This window comes from Saimiri boliviensis, chromosome 4 (assembly GCF_048565385.1).
Source record: "Saimiri boliviensis isolate mSaiBol1 chromosome 4, mSaiBol1.pri, whole genome shotgun sequence".
Taxonomy (NCBI): Eukaryota; Metazoa; Chordata; class Mammalia; order Primates; family Cebidae; genus Saimiri; species Saimiri boliviensis.
Window position 1 is genome coordinate 137,885,509 of NC_133452.1, and position 15,961 is coordinate 137,901,469.

The following is a 15,961-nucleotide window of genomic DNA, read 5'->3' on the forward strand; positions in this document are numbered from 1 at the left end:
GTTGTCAATGTGTGCATTCAACTTCCAGAGTTAAACTGATGTGTGTTTACAGCAGTTCAGAAACCCTTTCTTTGGAGAATGCAGAAACAGTCATTTCCAGCCCTAGAGACGCATATAAGATTTAGCAGTAAGAATGCGTTTCAAACACAGAAGACCCGCTTCATACAAACTGATGTGCTGTGTGTTGGTTCCTTTAAGGAAGTGGCATCTGTGTTTAGATTCAGAGAGGAAGAAACACGTTTCTTCTAAAAGCTGCGTTTGGACATTCCAGAGTGGATGGGAGAACAGGCTGTAAAGAGAAATAACTTGCTCTAAAACCAAAACGGAGCTATCTAGCAGTATGGTTGTCAATGTGTGCATTCAACTTCCAGAGTTAAACTGATGTGTGTTTGCAGCAGTTCAGAAACCCTTTCTTTGGAGAATGCAGAAACAGTCATTTCCAGCCCTAGAGACGCATATAAGAGTTAGCAGTAAGAATGCGTTTCAAACACAGAAGACCCGCTTCGTACAAACTGATCTGCTGTGTGTTGGTTCCTTTTAGGAAGTTGCATCTATGTTTAGATTCAGCGAGTTAGAATCACGTTTATTCTAAAAGCTGCGTTTGGACATTCCAGAGTGGATGGGAGAACAGGCTGTAAAGAGAAATACCTTTCTCTAAAACCAAAACGGAGCTATATAAAAGAATGGTTTTCAATGTGTGCATTCAACTTCCAGAGATAAACTGACGTGTGTTTGCAGCAGTTCAGAAAGCCTTTCTTTGGAGAACGCAGAAACAGTCATTTCCAGCCCTAGAGACGCATATAAGAGTTAGCAGTAAGAATGCATTTCAAACACAGAAGACCCGATTCGTACAAACTGATCTGCTGTGTGTTGGTTCCTTTTAGGAAGTTGCATCTATGTTTAGATTCAGCGAGGAAGAAACAAGTTTCTTCTTAAAGCTGCGTTTGGACATTCCAGAGTGGATGGGAGAACAGGCTGTAAAGAGAAATACCTTGCTCTAAAACCAAAACGGAGCTATCTAGCAGAATGGTTGTCAATGTGTGCATTCAACTTCCAGAGTTAAACTGATGTGTGTTTGCAGCAGTTCAGAAACCCTTTCTTTGGAGAATGCAGAAACAGTCATTTCCAGCCCTACAGACGCATATAAGAGTTAGCAGTAAGAATGCGTTTCAAACACAGAAGACCCGCTTCGTACAAACTGATCTGCTGTGTGTTGGTTCCTTTTAGGAAGTTGCATCTGTGTTTAGATTCAGCGAGGAAGAAACACGTTTCTTCTAAAAGCTGCGTTTGGACATTCCAGAGTGGATGGGAGAACAGGCTGTAAAGAGAAATACCTTGCTCTAAAACTGAAACGGAGCTATCTAGCAGAATGGTTGTCAATGTGTGCATTCAACTTCCAGAGTTAAACTGATGTGTGTTTACAGCAGTTCAGAAACCCTTTCTTTGGAGAATGCAGAAACAGTCATTTCCAGCCCTAGAGACGCATATAAGAGTTAGCAGTAAGAATGCGTTTCAAACACAGAAGACCCGCTTCATACAAACTGATGTGCTGTGTGTTGGTTCCTTTTAGGAAGTTGCATCTGTGTTTAGATTCAGCGAGGAAGAAACACGTTTCTTCTAAAAGCTGCGTTTGGACATTCCAGAGTGGATGGGAGAACAGGCTGTAAAGAGAAATAAATTGTTCTAAAACCAAAACGGAGCTATCTAGCAGTATGGTTGTCAATGTGTGCATTCAACTTCCAGAGTTAAACTGATGTGTGTTTGCAGCAGTTCAGAAACCCTTTCTTTGGAGAATGCAGAAACAGTCATTTCCAGCCCTAGAGACGCATATAAGAGTTAGCAGTAAGAATCCGTTTCAAACACAAAAGACCCGCTTCGTACAAACTGATCTGCTGTGGGTTGGTTCCTTTTAGGAAGTTGCATCTATGTTTAGATTCAGCAAGGTAGAATCACGTTTCTTCTAAAAGCTGCGTTTGGACATTCCAGAGTGGATGGGAGAAGAGGCTGTAAAGAGAAATACCTTGCTCTAAAACCAAAACAAAGCTATCTAGCAGAATGGTTTTCAATGTGTACATTCAACTTCAGGAGATAAACTGATGTGTGTTTACAGCAGTTCAGAAACCCTTTCTTTGGAGAATGCAGACACAGTCATTTCCAGCCCTAGATACGCATATAAGAGTTAGCATTAAAAATGCGTTTCAAACACAGAAAACCCGCTTTGTAAAAACTGATCTGCTGTGTTTTGGTTCCTTTTAGGAAGTTGCATCTATGTTTAGATTCAGCGAGGTAGAAACACGTTTCTTCTAAAAGCTGCGTTTGGACATTCCAGAGTGGATGGGAGAACAGGCTGTAAAGAGAAATACCTGGCTCTAAAACAAAAACGGAGCTATCTAGCAGTATGGTTGTCAAAGTGTACATTCAACTTCCAGAGTTAAACTGATGAGTGTTTGCAGCAGTTCAGAAACCCTTTCTTTGGGGAATGCAGAAACAGTCATTTCCAGCCCTAGAGACGCATATAAGAGTTAGCAGTAAGAATGCGTTTCAAACACAGAAGACCCGTTTCGTACAAACTGATCTGCTGTGTGTTGGTTCCTTTTAGGAAGTTACATCTATGTTTAGATTCAGCGAGGTAGAAACACGTTTCTTCTTAAAGCTGCGTTTGGACATTCCAGAGTGGATGGGAGAACAGGCTGTAAAGAGAAATACCTTGCTCTAAAACCAAAACGGAGCTATCTAGCAGAATGGTTGTCAATGTGTGCATTCAACTTCCAGAGTTAAAGTGATGTGTGTTTTCAGCAGTTCAGAAACCCTTTCTTTGGAGAATGCAGAAACAGTCATTTCCAGCCCTACAGACGCATATAAGAGTTAGCAGTAAGAATGCGTTTCAAACACAGAAGACCCGCTTCGTACAAACTGATCTGCTGTGTGTTGGTTCCTTTTAGGAAGTTATATCTATGTTTAGATTCAGCGAGGTAGAAACACGTTTCTTCTTAAAGCTGCGTTTGGACATTCCAGAGTGGATGGGAGAACAGGCTGTAAAGAGAAATACCTTGCTCTAAAACCAAAACGGAGCTATCTAGCAGTATGGTTGTCAATGTGTGCATTCAACTTCCAGAGTTAAACTGACGTGTGTTTGCAGCACTTCAGAAACCCTTTCTTTGGAGAATGCAGAAACAGTCATTTCCAGCCCTAGAGACGCATATAAGAGTTAGCATTAAGAATGCGTTTCAAACACAGAAGACCCGGTTCTTACAAACTGATCTGCTGTGTGTTCGTTCCTTTTAGGAAGTTGCATCTGTGTTTAGATTCAGCGAGGAAGAAACACGTTTCTTCTAAAAGCTGCGTTTGGACATTCCAGAGTGGATGGGAGAACAGGCTGTAAAGAGAAATACCTTGCTCTAAAACCGAAACGGACCTATCTAGCAGAATGGTTGTCAATGTGTGCATTCAACTTCCAGAGTTAAACTGATGTGTGTTTGCAGCAGTTCAGAAACCCTTTCTTTGGAGAACGCAGAAACAGTCATTTCCAGCCCTAGAGACGCATATATGGGTTAACAGTAAGAATGCGTTTCAAACACAGAAGACCCGCTTCGTACAAACTGATGTGCTGTGTGTTGGTTCCTTTTAGGAAGTTGTATCTGTGTTTAGATTCAGAGAGGAAGAAACACGTTTCTTTTAAAAGCTGCGTTTGGACATTCCAGAGTGGATGTGAGAACAGGCTGTAAAGAGAAATAAATTGCTCTAAAACCAATACGGAGCTATCTAGCAATATGGTTGTCAATGTGTGCATTCAACTTCCAGAGTTAAACTGATGTGTGTTTGCAGCAGTTCAGAAACCCTTTCCTTAGAGAATGCAGAAACAGTCATTTCCAGCCCTAGAGACGCATATAAGAGTTAGCAGTAAGAATGCGTTTCAAACACAGAAGACCCGCTTCGTACAAACTGATCTGCTGTGTGTTGGTTCCTTTTAGGAAGTTGCATCTATGTTTAGATTCAGCGAGGTAGAATCACGTTTCTTCTAAAAGCGGCGTTTGGACATTCCAGAGTGGATGGGAGAACAGGCTGTAAAGAGAAATACCTTGCTCTAAAACCAAAACGGAGCTATCTAAAAGAATGGTTTTCAATGGGTGCATTCAACTTCCAGAGATAAACTGATGTGTGTTTACAGCAGTTCAGAAACCCTTTCTTTGGAGAATGCAGAAACAGTCATTTCCAGCCCTAGAGACGCATATAAGAGTTAGCAGTAAGAATGCGTTTCAAACACAGAAGACCTGCTTCGTACAAACTGATCTGCTGTGTGTTGGTTCCTTTTAGGAAGTTGCATCTATGTTTAGATTCAGCGAGGTAGAATCACGTTTCTTCTTAAAGCTGCGTTTGGACATTCCAGAGTGGATGGGAGAACGGGCTGTAAAGTGAAATACCTTGTTCTAAAACCAAAACTCAGCTATCTAGCAGTATTGTTTTCAATGCGTGCATTCAACGTCCAGAGTTAAACTGATGTGTGTTCACAGCAGTTCAAAAACCCTTTCTTTGGAGAATGCAGAAACAGTCATTTCCAGCCCTACAGACGCATATAAGAGTTAGCAGTAAGAATGCGTTTCAAACACAGAAGACCCGCTTCGTACAAACTGATCTGCTGTGTGTTGGTTCCTTTTAGGAAGTTACATCTATGTTTAGATTCAGCGAGGTAGAAACACGTTTCTTCTTAAAGCTGCGTTTGGACATTCCAGAGTGGATGGGAGAACAGGCTGTAAAGAGAAATACCTTGCTGTAAAACCAAAACGGAGCTATCTAGCAGTATAGTTGTCAATGTGTGCATTCAACTTCCAGAGTTAAACTGACGTGTGTTTGCAGCAGTTCAGAAACCCTTTCTTTGGAGAATGCAGAAACAGTCATTTCCAGCCCTAGAGACGCATATAAGAGTTAGCAGTAAGAATGCGTTTCAAACACAGAAGACCCGCTTCATACAAACTGATGTGCTGTGTGTTGGTTCCTTTTAGGAAGTTGCATCTGTGTTTAGATTCAGCGAGGAAGAAACACGTTTCTTCTAAAAGCTGCGTTTGGACATTCCAGAGTGGATGGGAGAACAGGCTGTAAAGAGAAATAAATTGTTCTAAAACCAAAACGGAGCTATCTAGCAGTATGGTTTTCAATGTGTGCATTCAACTTCCAGAGTTAAACTGATGTGTGTTTGCAGCAGTTCAGAAACCCTTTCTTTGGAGAATGCAGAAACAGTCATTTCCAGCCCTAGAGACGCATATAAGAGTTAGCAGTAAGAATCCGTTTCAAACACAGAAGACCCGCTTCGTACAAACTGATCTGCTGTGTGTTGGTTCCTTTTAGGAAGTTCCATCTATGTTTAGATTCAGCGAGGTAGAATCACGTTTCTTCTAAAAGCTGCGTTTGGACATTCCAGAGTGGATGGGAGAACAGGCTGTAAAGAGAAATACCTTGCTCTAAAACCAAAACGGAGCTATCTAGCAGAATGGTTTTCAATGTGTACATTCAACTTCAGGAGATAAACTGATGTGTGTTTGCAGCAGTTCAGAAACCCTTTCTTTGGAGAATGCAGAAACAGTCATTTCCAGCCCTAGAGACGCATATAAGAGTTAGCAGTAAGAATGCGTTTCAAACACAGAAGACCCGCTTCTTACAAACTGATGTGCTGTGTGTTGGTTCCTTTTAGGAAGTTGCATCTGTGTTTAGATTCAGCGAGGAAGAAACACGTTTCTTCTAAAAGCTGCGTTTGGACATTCCAGAGTTGATGGGAGAACAGGCTGTAAAGAGAAATAACTTGCTCTAAAACCAAAACGGAGCTATCTAGCAGTATGGTTGTCAATGTGTGCATTCAACTTCCAGAGTTAAACTGATGTGTGTTTGCAGCAGTTCAGAAACCCTTTCTTTGGAGAATGCAGAAACAGTCATTTCCAGCCCTAGAGACGCATATAAGAGTTAACAGTAAGAATGCGTTTCAAACACAGAAGACCCGCTTCGTACAAACTGATCTGCTGTGTGTTCATTCCTTTTAGGAAGTTGCATCTATGTTTAGATTCAGCGAGGTAGAAACACGTTTCTTCTAAAAGCTGAGTTTGGACATTCCAGAGTGGTTGGGAGAACGGGCAGTAAAGTGAAATACCTTGTTCTAAAACCAAAACTCAGCTATCTAGCAGTATGGTTTTCAATGTGTGCATTCAACGTCCAGAGTTAAACTGATGTGTGTTCACAGCAGTTCAAAAACCCTTTCTTTGGAGAATGCAGAATCAGTCATTTCCAGCCCTACAGACGCATATAAGAGTTAGCAGTAAGAATGTGTTTCAAACACAGAAGACCCGCTTCGTACAAACTGATCTGCTGTGTGTTGGTTCCTTTTAGGAAGTTACATCTATGTTTAGATGCAGCGAGGTAGAAACACGTTTCTTCTAAAAGCTACGTTTGGACATTCCAGAGTGGATGGGAGAACAGGCCTTAAAGAGAAATACCTGGCTCTAAAACCAAAACGGAGCTATCTAGCAGAATGGTTGTCAATGTGTGCATTCAACTTCCAGAGTTAAACTGATGTGTGTTTGCAGCAGTTCAGAAACCCTTTCTTTGGAGAACGCAGAAACAGTCATTTCCAGCCCTAGAGACGCATATATGGGTTAGCAGTAAGAATGCGTTTCAAACACAGAAGACCCGCTTCGTACAAACTGATCTGCTGTGTGTTGGTTCCTTTTAGGAAGTTGCATCTATGTTTAGATTCAGCGAGGTAGAAACACATTTCTTCTAAAAGCTGCGTTTGGACATTCCAGAGTGGATGGGAGAACAGGCTGTAAAGAGAAATAAATTGTTATAAAACCAAAACGGAGCTATCTAGCAGTATGGTTGTCAATGTGTGCATTCAACTTCCAGAGTTAAACTGATGTGTGTTTGCAGCAGTTCAGAAACCCTTTCTTTGGAGAATGCAGAAACAGTCATTTCCAGCCCTAGAGACGCATATAAGAGTTAGCAGTAAGAATGCGTTTCAAACACAGAAGACCCGCTTCGTACAAACTGATCTGCTGTGTGTTGGTTCCTTTTAGGAAGTTACATATATGTTTAGATTCAGCGAGGTAGAAACACGTTTCTTCTTAAAGCTGCGTTTGGACATTCCAGAGTGGATGGGAGAACAGGCTGTAAAGAGAAATACCTTGCTCTAAAACCAAAACGGAGCTATCTAGCAGAATGGTTGTCAATGTGTGCATTCAACTTCCAGAGTTAAACTGATGTGTGTTTGCAGCAGTTCAGAAACCCTTTCTTTGGAGAATGCAGAAACAGTCATTTCCAGCCCTACAGACGCATATAAGAGTTAGCAGTAAGAATGCGTTTCAAACACAGAAGACCCGCTTCGTACAAACTGATCTGCTGTGTGTTGGTTCCTTTTAGGAAGTTACATCTATGTTTAGATTCAGCGAGGTAGAAACACGTTTCTTCTTAAAGCTGCGTTTGGACATTCCAGAGTGGATGGGAGAACAGGCTGTAAAGAGAAATACCTTGCTCTAAAACCAAAACGGAGCTATCTAGCAGTATAGTTGTCAATGTGTGCATTCAACTTCCAGAGTTAAACTGACGTGTGTTTGCAGCAGTTCAGAAACCCTTTCTTTGGAGAATGCAGAAACAGTCATTTCCAGCCCTAGAGACGCATATAAGAGTTAGCAGTAAGAATGCGTTTCAAACACAGAAGACCCGCTTCATACAAACTGATGTGCTGTGTGTTGGTTCCTTTTAGGAAGTTGCATCTGTGTTTAGATTCAGCGAGGAAGAAACACGTTTCTTCTAAAAGCTGCGTTTGGACATTCCAGAGTGGATGGGAGAACAGGCTGTAAAGAGAAATAAATTGTTCTAAAACCAAAACGGAGCTATCTAGCAGTATGGTTTTCAATGTGTGCATTCAACTTCCAGAGTTAAACTGATGTGTGTTTGCAGCAGTTCAGAAACCCTTTCTTTGGAGAATGCAGAAACAGTCATTTCCAGCCCTAGAGACGCATATAAGAGTTAGCAGTAAGAATCCGTTTCAAACACAGAAGACCCGCTTCGTACAAACTGATCTGCTGTGTGTTGGTTCCTTTTAGGAAGTTCCATCTATGTTTAGATTCAGCGAGGTAGAATCACGTTTCTTCTAAAAGCTGCGTTTGGACATTCCAGAGTGGATGGGAGAACAGGCTGTAAAGAGAAATACCTTGCTCTAAAACCAAAACGGAGCTATCTAGCAGAATGGTTTTCAATGTGTACATTCAACTTCAGGAGATAAACTGATGTGTGTTTGCAGCAGTTCAGAAACCCTTTCTTTGGAGAATGCAGAAACAGTCATTTCCAGCCCTAGAGACGCATATAAGAGTTAGCAGTAAGAATGCGTTTCAAACACAGAAGACCCGCTTCTTACAAACTGATGTGCTGTGTGTTGGTTCCTTTTAGGAAGTCGCATCTGTGTTTAGATTCAGCGAGGAAGAAACACGTTTCTTCTAAAAGCTGCGTTTGGACATTCCAGAGTTGATGGGAGAACAGGCTGTAAAGAGAAATAACTTGCTCTAAAACCAAAACGGAGCTATCTAGCAGTATGGTTGTCAATGTGTGCATTCAACTTCCAGAGTTAAACTGATGTGTGTTTGCAGCAGTTCAGAAACCCTTTCTTTGGAGAATGCAGAAACAGTCATTTCCAGCCCTAGAGACGCATATAAGAGTTAGCAGTAAGAATGCGTTTCAAACACAGAAGACCCGCTTCGTACAAACTGATCTGCTGTGTGTTCGTTCCTTTTAGGAAGTTGCATCTATGTTTAGATTCAGCGAGGTAGAAACACGTTTCTTCTAAAAGCTGCGTTTGGACATTCCAGAGTGGTTGGGAGAACGGGCAGTAAAGTGAAATACCTTGTTCTAAAACCAAAACTCAGCTATCTAGCAGTATGGTTTTCAATGTGTGCATTCAACGTCCAGAGTTAAACTGATGTGTGTTCACAGCAGTTCAAAAACCCTTTCTTTGGAGAATGCAGAATCAGTCATTTCCAGCCCTACAGACGCATATAAGAGTTAGCAGTAAGAATGTGTTTCAAACACAGAAGACCCGCTTCGTACAAACTGATTTGCTGTGTGTTGGTTCCTTTTAGGAAGTTACATCTATGTTTAGATGCAGCGAGGTAGAAACACGTTTCTTCTAAAAGCTACGTTTGGACATTCCAGAGTGGATGGGAGAACAGGCCTTAAAGAGAAATACCTGGCTCTAAAACCAAAACGGAGCTATCTAGCAGAATGGTTGTCAATGTGTGCATTCAACTTCCAGAGTTAAACTGATGTGTGTTTGCAGCAGTTCAGAAACCCTTTCTTTGGAGAACGCAGAAACAGTCATTTCCAGCCCTAGAGACGCATATATGGGTTAGCAGTAAGAATGCGTTTCAAACACAGAAGACCCGCTTCGTACAAACTGATCTGCTGTGTGTTGGTTCCTTTTAGGAAGTTGCATCTATGTTTAGATTCAGCGAGGTAGAATCACGTTTCTTCTAAAAGCTGCGTTTGGACATTCCAGAGTGGATGGGAGAACAGGCTGTAAAGAGAAATACCTTGCTCTAAAACCAAAACGGAGCTATCTAGCAGAATGGTTGTCAATGTGTGCATTCAACTTCCAGAGTTAAACTGATGTGTGTTTACAGCAGTTCAGAAACCCTTTCTTTGGAGAATGCAGAAACAGTCATTTCCAGCCCTAGAGACGCATATAAGAGTTAGCAGTAAGAATGCGTTTCAAACACAGAAGACCCGCTTCATACAAACTGATGTGCTGTGTGTTGGTTCCTTTTAGGTAGTTGCATCTGTGTTTAGATTCAGCGAGGAAGAAACACGTTTCTTCTAAAAGCTGCGTTTGGACATTCCAGAGTGGATGGGAGAACAGGCTGTAAAGAGAAATAAATTGTTCTAAAACCAAAACGGAGCTATCTAGCAGTATGGTTGTCAATGTGTGCATTCAACTTCCAGAGTTAAACTGATATGTGTTTGCAGCAGTTCAGAAACCCTTTCTTTGGAGAATGCAGAAACAGTCATTTCCAGCCCTAGAGACGCATATAAGAGTTAGCAGTAAGAATGCGTTTCAAACACAGAAGACCCGCTTCGTACAAACTGATCTGCTGTGTGTTGGTTCCTTTTAGGAAGTTGCATCTATGTTTAGATTCAGCGAGGTAGAATCACGTTTCTTCTAAAAGCTGCGTTTGGACATTCCAGAGTGGATGGGAGAACAGGCCTTAAAGAGAAATACCTGGCTCTAAAACCAAAACGGAGCTATCTAGCAGAATGGTTGTCAATGTGTGCATTCAACTTCCAGAGTTAAACTGATGTGTGTTTGCAGCAGTTCAGAAACCCTTTCTTTGGAGAACGCAGAAACATTCATTTCCAGCCCTAGAGACGCATATATGGGTTAGCAGTAAGAATGCGTTTCAAACACAGAAGACCCGCTTCGTACAAACTGATCTGCTGTGTGTTGGTTCCTTTTAGGAAGTTGCATCTATGTTTAGATTCAGCGAGGTAGAAACACGTTTCTTCTAAAAGCTGCGTTTGGACATTCCAGAGTGGATGGGTGAACAGGCTGTAAAGAGAAATAGCTGGCTCTAAAACCAAAACGGAGCTATCTAGCAGAATGGTTTTCAATGTGTACATTCAACTTCAGGAGATAAACTGATGTGTGTTTACAGCAGTTCAGAAACCCTTTCTTTGGAGAATGCAGACACAGTCATTTCCAGCCCTAGAGACGCATATAAGAGTTAGCAGTAAGAATGCGTTTCAAACACAGAAGACCCGCTTCGTACAAACTGATCTGCTGTGTGTTGGTTCCTTTTAGGAAGTTACATCTATGTTTAGATTCAGCGAGGTAGAAACACGTTTCTTCTTAAAGCTGCGTTTGGACATTCCAGAGTGGATGGGAGAACAGGCTGTAAAGAGAAATACCTTGCTCTAAAACCGAAACGGAGCTATCTAGCAGAATGGTTGTCAATGTGTGCATTCAACTTCCAGAGTTAAACTGATGTGTGTTTACAGCAGTTCAGAAACCCTTTCTTTGGAGAATGCAGAAACAGTCATTTCCAGCCCTAGAGACGCATATAAGATTTAGCAGTAAGAATGCGTTTCAAACACAGAAGACCCGCTTCATACAAACTGATGTGCTGTGTGTTGGTTCCTTTAAGGAAGTGGCATCTGTGTTTAGATTCAGAGAGGAAGAAACACGTTTCTTCTAAAAGCTGCGTTTGGACATTCCAGAGTGGATGGGAGAACAGGCTGTAAAGAGAAATAACTTGCTCTAAAACCAAAACGGAGCTATCTAGCAGTATGGTTGTCAATGTGTGCATTCAACTTCCAGAGTTAAACTGATGTGTGTTTGCAGCAGTTCAGAAACCCTTTCTTTGGAGAATGCAGAAACAGTCATTTCCAGCCCTAGAGACGCATATAAGAGTTAGCAGTAAGAATGCGTTTCAAACACAGAAGACCCGCTTCGTACAAACTGATCTGCTGTGTGTTGGTTCCTTTTAGGAAGTTGCATCTATGTTTAGATTCAGCGAGTTAGAATCACGTTTATTCTAAAAGCTGCGTTTGGACATTCCAGAGTGGATGGGAGAACAGGCTGTAAAGAGAAATACCTTGCTCTAAAACCAAAACGGAGCTATCTAAAAGAATGGTTTTCAATGTGTGCATTCAACTTCCAGAGATAAACTGACGTGTGTTTGCAGCAGTTCAGAAAGCCTTTCTTTGGAGAACGCAGAAACAGTCATTTCCAGCCCTAGAGACGCATATAAGAGTTAGCAGTAAGAATGCATTTCAAACACAGAAGACCCGATTCGTACAAACTGATCTGCTGTGTGTTGGTTCCTTTTAGGAAGTTGCATCTATGTTTAGATTCAGCGAGGAAGAAACAAGTTTCTTCTTAAAGCTGCGTTTGGACATTCCAGAGTGGATGGGAGAACAGGCTGTAAAGAGAAATACCTTGCTCTAAAACCAAAACGGAGCTATCTAGCAGAATGGTTGTCAATGTGTGCATTCAACTTCCAGAGTTAAACTGATGTGTGTTTGCAGCAGTTCAGAAACCCTTTCTTTGGAGAATGCAGAAACAGTCATTTCCAGCCCTACAGACGCATATAAGAGTTAGCAGTAAGAATGCGTTTCAAACACAGAAGACCCGCTTCGTACAAACTGATCTGCTGTGTGTTGGTTCCTTTTAGGAAGTTGCATCTGTGTTTAGATTCAGCGAGGAAGAAACACGTTTCTTCTAAAAGCTGCGTTTGGACATTCCAGAGTGGATGGGAGAACAGGCTGTAAAGAGAAATACCTTGCTCTAAAACTGAAACGGAGCTATCTAGCAGAATGGTTGTCAATGTGTGCATTCAACTTCCAGAGTTAAACTGATGTGTGTTTACAGCAGTTCAGAAACCCTTTCTTTGGAGAATGCAGAAACAGTCATTTCCAGCCCTAGAGACGCATATAAGAGTTAGCAGTAAGAATGCGTTTCAAACACAGAAGACCCGCTTCATACAAACTGATGTGCTGTGTGTTGGTTCCTTTTAGGAAGTTGCATCTGTGTTTAGATTCAGCGAGGAAGAAACACGTTTCTTCTAAAAGCTGCGTTTGGACATTCCAGAGTGGATGGGAGAACAGGCTGTAAAGAGAAATAAATTGTTCTAAAACCAAAACGGAGCTATCTAGCAGTATGGTTGTCAATGTGTGCATTCAACTTCCAGAGTTAAACTGATGTGTGTTTGCAGCAGTTCAGAAACCCTTTCTTTGGAGAATGCAGAAACAGTCATTTCCAGCCCTAGAGACGCATATAAGAGTTAGCAGTAAGAATCCGTTTCAAACACAAAAGACCCGCTTCGTACAAACTGATCTGCTGTGGGTTGGTTCCTTTTAGGAAGTTGCATCTATGTTTAGATTCAGCAAGGTAGAATCACGTTTCTTCTAAAAGCTGCGTTTGGACATTCCAGAGTGGATGGGAGAAGAGGCTGTAAAGAGAAATACCTTGCTCTAAAACCAAAACAAAGCTATCTAGCAGAATGGTTTTCAACGTGTACATTCAACTTCAGGAGATAAACTGATGTGTGTTTACAGCAGTTCAGAAACCCTTTCTTTGGAGAATGCAGAAACAGTCATTTCCAGCCCTAGATACGCATATAAGAGTTAGCATTAAAAATGCGTTTCAAACACAGAAAACCCGCTTTGTAAAAACTGATCTGCTGTGTTTTGGTTCCTTTTAGGAAGTTGCATCTATGTTTAGATTCAGCGAGGTAGAAACACGTTTCTTCTAAAAGCTGCGTTTGGACATTCCAGAGTGGATGGGAGAACAGGCTGTAAAGAGAAATACCTGGCTCTAAAACAAAAACGGAGCTATCTAGCAGTATGGTTGTCAATGTGTGCATTCAACTTCCAGAGTTAAACTGACGTGTGTTTGCAGCACTTCAGAAACCCTTTCTTTGGAGAATGCAGAAACAGTCATTTCCAGCCCTAGAGACGCATATAAGAGTTAGCATTAAGAATGCGTTTCAAACACAGAAGACCCGCTTCTTACAAACTGATCTGCTGTGTGTTCGTTCCTTTTAGGAAGTTGCATCTGTGTTTAGATTCAGCGAGGAAGAAACACGTTTCTTCTAAAAGCTGCGTTTGGACATTCCAGAGTGGATGGGAGAACAGGCTGTAAAGAGAAATACCTTGCTCTAAAACCGAAACGGACCTATCTAGCAGAATGGTTGTCAATGTGTGCATTCAACTTCCAGAGTTAAACTGATGTGTGTTTGCAGCAGTTCAGAAACCCTTTCTTTGGAGAACGCAGAAACAGTCATTTCCAGCCCTAGAGACGCATATATGGGTTAACAGTAAGAATGCGTTTCAAACACAGAAGACCCGCTTCGTACAAACTGATGTGCTGTGTGTTGGTTCCTTTTAGGAAGTTGTATCTGTGTTTAGATTCAGAGAGGAAGAAACACGTTTCTTTTAAAAGCTGCGTTTGGACATTCCAGAGTGGATGTGAGAACAGGCTGTAAAGAGAAATAAATTGCTCTAAAACCAATACGGAGCTATCTAGCAATATGGTTGTCAATGTGTGCATTCAACTTCCAGAGTTAAACTGATGTGTGTTTGCAGCAGTTCAGAAACCCTTTCCTTAGAGAATGCAGAAACAGTCATTTCCAGCCCTAGAGACGCATATAAGAGTTAGCAGTAAGAATGCGTTTCAAACACAGAAGACCCGCTTCGTACAAACTGATCTGCTGTGTGTTGGTTCCTTTTAGGAAGTTGCATCTATGTTTAGATTCAGCGAGGTAGAATCACGTTTCTTCTAAAAGCGGCGTTTGGACATTCCAGAGTGGATGGGAGAACAGGCTGTAAAGAGAAATACCTTGCTCTAAAACCAAAACGGAGCTATCTAAAAGAATGGTTTTCAATGGGTGCATTCAACTTCCAGAGATAAACTGATGTGTGTTTACAGCAGTTCAGAAACCCTTTCTTTGGAGAATGCAGAAACAGTCATTTCCAGCCCTAGAGACGCATATAAGAGTTAGCAGTAAGAATGCGTTTCAAACACAGAAGACCTGCTTCGTACAAACTGATCTGCTGTGTGTTGGTTCCTTTTAGGAAGTTGCATCTATGTTTAGATTCAGCGAGGTAGAATCACGTTTCTTCTTAAAGCTGCGTTTGGACATTCCAGAGTGGATGGGAGAACGGGCTGTAAAGTGAAATACCTTGTTCTAAAACCAAAACTCAGCTATCTAGCAGTATTGTTTTCAATGCGTGCATTCAACGTCCAGAGTTAAACTGATGTGTGTTCACAGCAGTTCAAAAACCCTTTCTTTGGAGAATGCAGAAACAGTCATTTCCAGCCCTACAGACGCATATAAGAGTTAGCAGTAAGAATGTGTTTCAAACACAGAAGACCCGCTTCGTACAAACTGATCTGCTGTGTGTTGGTTCCTTTTAGGACGTTGCATCTATGTTTAGATTCAGCGAGGTAGAAACACGTTTCTTCTAAAAGCTACGTTTGGACATTCCAGAGTGGATGGGAGAACAGGCCTTAAAGAGAAATACCTGGCTCTAAAACCAAAACGGAGCTATCTAGCAGAATGGTTGTCAATGTGTGCATTCAACTTCCAGAGTTAAACTGATGTGTGTTTGCAGCAGTTCAGAAACCCTTTCTTTGGAGAACGCAGAAACAGTCATTTCCAGCCCTAGAGACGCATATATGGGTTAGCAGTAAGAATGCGTTTCAAACACAGAAGACGCGCTTCGTATAAACTGATCTGCTGTGTGTTGGTTCCTTTTAGGAAGTTGCATCTATGTTTAGATTCAGCGAGGTAGAAACACGTTTCTTCTAAAAGCTGCGTTTGGACATTCCAGAGTGGATGGGAGAACAGGCTGTAAAGAGAAATACCTGGCTCTAAAACAAAAACGGAGCTATCTAGCAGTATGGTTGTCCATGTGTGCATTCAACTTCCAGAGTTAAACTGATGTGTGTTTACAGCAGTTCAAAAACCCTTTCTTTGGAGAATGCAGAAACAGTCATTTCCAGCCCTAGAGACGCATATAAGAGTTAGCAGTAAGAATGCGTTTCAAACACAGAAGACCCGCTTCATACAAACTGATGTGCTGTGTGTTGGTTCCTTTAAGGAAGTTGCATCTGTGTTTAGATTCAGCGAGGAAGAAACACGTTTCTTCTAAAAGCTGCGTTTGGACATTCCAGAGTGGATGGGAGAACAGGCTGTAAAGAGAAATACCTTGCTCTAAAACCAAAACGGAGCTATCTAGCAGTATGGTTGTCAATGTGTGCATTCAACTTCCAGAGTTAAACTGATGTGTGTTTGCAGCAGTTCAGAAACCCTTTCTTTGGAGAATGCAGAAACAGTCATTTCCAGCCCTAGAGACGCATATAAGAGTTAGCAGTAAGAATGCGTTTCAAACACAGAAGACCCGCTTCGTACAAACTGATCTGCTGTGT